Source organism: Vigna unguiculata, unplaced genomic scaffold (genome assembly GCF_037176805.1).
Source record: "Vigna unguiculata cultivar grain cowpea cultivar isolate G323 ecotype 2 unplaced genomic scaffold, ASM3717680v1 ptg000246l, whole genome shotgun sequence".
NCBI lineage: Eukaryota > Viridiplantae > Streptophyta > Magnoliopsida > Fabales > Fabaceae > Vigna > Vigna unguiculata.
In genome coordinates, this window is record NW_028196882.1 from 1 (window position 1) to 5,000 (window position 5,000).

Below are 5,000 nucleotides of genomic sequence, written 5' to 3' on the forward strand. Positions count from 1 at the left end.
TTTTCCTTAAGCCTGAAAGAGTTAAATTCGTCTGTTTTTGAATCATCATAATATCTAGACCTAGTTCTCCTCTTTGAATAGAGGCTATAGTAATTTTTCTTAAATTTGTCAATCTAATAAGGAGACAATATACTTTTACATTGTTAAATATTTTTTGACCTAAGAAATTTTTCCAGTTTAAATGGAAATTCAAAAATTTCTTACTAAGAATTGAAGTTCTGCCTCCATATTGTTCTTGGGTTTTTTTTTCGATGTTCTAAAAACATCTATTTTTTTTTTCTTTCTAGTAATATTCTTTTCACTAACATTTTTATTTCCTTTAGAATGTAAAAAAAGAGAATGTAAATAAAGTAATTTTATTGGTATAATTTGCGAGTTACCCCTAAATGTATTATAAAATATCACAAATTTGGAAAAGAACCAAAATTCCGGATTGCATATGGAACGATTTAGTATTTTTCTATTGATTCCCGTCCAATCCAAATATTTTCTATCCGGATTTATAATAATAGTATCTTCTGCTATATAATTCTTGATAAAAATATTACTTATTCTATCAAATAAGTCTTTTTATATGTATTGTAATTAGAAGAAATCATTGTGTTTTATTTGATTGAAATAGGGATCTATATCGATAATATATGAGTCTTTCTTATTTGCATAATTCATAAAATTATAGGATAAAAGATCGTATTTATATTGTTTTCTAATTTTTTTTTTTAATGGGATTCCTTGTTGTTCTTTGTAAAGAATTAATGGCTTTTTCCATATGAATCCCATTTGGTTAAATTTTTATTTTGAGTTACACCACATTTAGTGATTCTATTTCTCCATTTTTTGTGATACTAATTTTGACCAGCTACTGTTAGATAAGTTATATTGATAATAATTATTCTTTAACCAATTTGTCCATTGATTTAGTTCAGAATTGAGCAGGTTATTTTGTTTTCTTTAGAATGAACTATTCCTTGTGCTCCAAAAAAAGAATCCTTTATTTCATTATTCAGAAAAAAAAAATTTTTATTATATTGAAAAAGAAGTCTTAACTTATATATGTTTATGTTAATAATTCGGGTTTGTAACAAATTTAAAAATACATATGGTTGTGACAAAAAGGAGACATCAAAATAATTATGTGAATTCGCATTCTTATTCTTATTATTAAAATATTTGTGTAATTTTAAAAGAAAGGGAATTATACTTTGATTTGTTTTATAACTTCTTTCTGTATTTGGTTCATTATCGTAAAGCCATTTATTTAAAAATTTTTTTGTTGATTCAAGAAAAAGTTGTAGCTGGATTTTCGGAATACAAATGATATATAGAAAGATATCTATGTATATTTTTTTCATCAAAAATTGAAAAAAAGAATGTGATTTTTAGTTAAGCTAATATTTCTTCTTTGGAATATCTGCAAAATTTTTTTTTCGAATTCTATCCTTTTACTATCATAAATTTTTTTCTTCGAATGAATATTTGTCTCGCGAATTCCAAGTCCTCTTTTCTTTTCTTCTTTTTTCATTTTTTCTATTTTTTTAATAACTACTTTTCTCTTAGTATTGAGATCCTTTATAGATTTTTTTTTCAATGAAAAATTTGTCGACTTTATCGATTGAATTGAAATGGTTGCTTCAGAAATCATTGAATTATTCTTCCAAATTGTTGAATATTTTTTGTTTTCGCTCAATTCATCGAGTTTTGGGGGTTTCCTTTTAATAAAAAATATTTTAAATTTAAAAATTCTTGTTTTTTTTTCGTGAGGAATACTATACTTTTTCTAATAATTTCAAGAATACTTTGGATGATCCCTTTTGCTTTTTCTATTACGATATTTAGAAACAGTTTGAATTTTTCACTTAAAACTTTTAGAACTAGAAAAGTGAAAAATTCAAATTTTTTCTTTTTTTTTTTTAGTTCTTTTAAAATGGGGTCGAAAAAGGAAAGTGGATTTTTCGTGGAACTAGAAAAAGGCAATTCAACTTCCATCCCCCAAACTGTTAAAAAACAAAAGTTCTTTTTTTTCTTTGAATTTTTTTTGTTTTCATTACATCGTATTTTAGATTTATGCCAAGGTTTTAGACGAAAAGGAAATAATATTTTTATCTGAATCCCATCTGTTAGCCATTTTTGCGGAAACTCTCTTTCGGATAATTGAACGCCGTTATACGTGCATTTAATATATATTTCTCTCTTCCAATCCATATAATCTTCAGACCATTCTGGAATTTGAAAAAATAGTATACGAATTGTATTTTTAATTATTATAAATGAAGGTAATAGAATATATTTCCTAATAAAGCATTGGGTTATTAATAAAACACCTCTTATTACTTGAGCAAATATAATGCTATCCCAGGCTTCTGCTATTTCTATACGTTTTCTTTCTGCAATTTTCCTTTTTTGCTTCCTCCTCTTTTTTTTTTCGGACTTTTTTTGTTTTTTCCTCTATAGAACCTAAAATTTGAAATTCTGTCTTTTTACGAATCCAAATATTTAACATAAAAAATCTTTTCATTGATTTTAAACTATGAAAAGAAAAGAATATTGATTTTTCAATTTTATCCAAAAAAAGCGGCGAATGCACCCTTTTTTGAAAAAATTTCCAAGTAACTGTTTTCCGTCTTTGAGCACGGATAGATCCTTTGATTATGTCTCTTCGAAAATCCGATTGTTGGGAATAACGTCTTAAAGCCAATTCGTTTTTTTGTTCATTATTTTCAGTATCTCCACGATCACGATAAGTCTTGTATTTTTTAAAAAATTTTAAAAAATTTATCTTTATTAGTCAAAATGACTACACGTTTGCCTTTTCTAGAACGAATTTGAGAATTATCTGCTTCAATTTTTCCACCTAGTTGTTCTAATTCGTCCATCAATTTGTATGACCACCGAGGTACTTTTTTACAGATTTCGTTTCTTTTAATAGACTTAGTGTTCTTTCGATTTACTTTTCTTTTTTCGTTCAAATCAGTTGTAATTGCATCAAATAATATTTTGATTATTTGTTTTTTTTCTGCGTCATAATTATAATTCATTTTTACTTGTTCAGGTTCTGTAAATAAATAAGGTACGTGCGAATTTAAGCTTGACACTAATGAAAATTGACTGATTAGATTAAAAAGAAATGTAGTTACTAATAATTTTTTATCAAATGTTTTTCTATTTTCCTCTAATTTTGGAGAATTACTATTATTCTTTTTAGAAATCTTATTATAAAGAAAGATATCTTGAATTTTATTTATAAAAATGTTATTTTTTTTGTAAGTTTTTTCATGTTGGATTGAGGTTGAAAAACCGTTTTTTATTTGTCCACGGAAGGGTCCGTTTAACAAAGGATCTTTTCTTTTAGTTAAATATTTTTTTTTAGTTTCATCATCACAAAATCGAATTCTATTTTCGAATATATCGAGAGAAATCAATTTCTTATCTATCAGTTTTGTGCGATTTATAAATTCATTGCTCAATTTGTTTATTTTTTCTTCATTCCTATAGTACGAATCATTATACAAATCATCAGAGGAAATTTTCTTTTTTGTGAAGAAATCTATTTTTGTTTCCATCAGTTTTTCAAAACTTGATAAATTTTGTGGATACGTAAAAGATATTTTTTCTCTTCCATCACGTTGATATGTATGAAAAAAAAATTCTGAAATTTCATTTTTTACCATGTTTTCAAATTCATTATTTTTTATATATCGAAATGGACGCTTCCATCGTTTATAATTGAAAAGAATATTTATAAGAGGTTTTTGTAACATATCTTTATCTTTTTTTTTTCCTTTTTTAGAAATTTCATTGCTTTGTTTACTTTCTAATACTAATAGTTTTTTATTAAAAAAGGGGAGAGGTGTTCTTCCTAAATAATATAAACAGGTAACAAATAAGAAAAAAGCAAAGATTTTAAACATATAATTTCTAAATTCTGACAGAATGTCTTTTTTTGATTGAATACGGACATTAGATTTAATCCAATTATTTTGCTGTATGCAGATTAATAAAAATTCAATCCATTTTATAAAAAAAGTATGACCTATTATCCAACCAATAAAACTACTTGTTAAAAATAGCAATTTATTGTTACATCGAAACAAATAAATATTGATGAATCTCATGAATATGGAACTCGGTAAGAAAAGGGGATTTAAAAATTGAAAAAGAAGATTCTGAAAGAATCTTCTTTGAATACTAAAATTACGTATTGAATTTGGATTCTTGTATCCATAATTCAAAAAGTTTTTTTGACTATTGCCGAAGAACTGAAATAAAAGATAGGGTATAGCTATGACAGTTATTGTATGGGGTCTACCCAATGCTAAATGCAAAGGCGCATAATAGATAGACATGAACATTATGAGCTGTCCCGTAATAAACCCAGTTGTTGCTGCTATTTTCTTCTCGGTTCCTTCTTCCACAAGTCTAGCTCGAAGAAGGAAGAGATAAGAGGGCCCTATGGAAAATGTGGTCATAAATCCATAATAGAGTCCGACCACAACTATCGAATTCATTATCTTCATGCATAAGAATACTAGATTCTCCAGTATAAAAGATTGAAAAATCATCTCAAACCTCTCTTTTTCTTTTCTATTGCAATTTTTGGATTATTATATAACGATTTTTCAATTTTCAATTTTGCATAATTTTCCATTTATAGAAATAGATAGACTAGAAATAGAAACGACATCTCTTATCTCAATAACACCAAAGATAGGGATATTAAATGAATGGAATTAGTTTATGGATGTAATATAATGAAATAGAGCCAGTTTGAGGTTCCCTATGAAATGAGGCATGGAAGGGAGCCGCTGTGAAGAAATTTGACGAGTTACGAAGGAAACTTCGAGTTCCTATTGGTCATGGGTTGAGAACGGGAATTGAACTCTATGAGATCGAATTTCCCGTTGTTCCTCAGTAGCTCAGTGGTAGAGCGGTCGGCTGTTAACTGACTGGTCGTAGGTTCGAATCCTACTTGGGGAGATTGAATTGATTCCGAAATCTGTAAT

At 26.9% G+C, this 5,000-nt stretch overlaps 1 non-coding gene across 1 annotated transcript; it reads left to right on the forward strand.

The window, feature by feature from the left end:
- The first annotated feature begins 4,902 nt into the window (after positions 1-4,902).
- On the forward strand, positions 4,903-4,974 carry TRNAN-GUU (transfer RNA asparagine (anticodon GUU)). Its single transcript has one exon. It is a non-coding gene; the product is annotated as a tRNA-Asn (tRNA).
- The last annotated feature ends 26 nt before the right edge of the window (positions 4,975-5,000 follow it).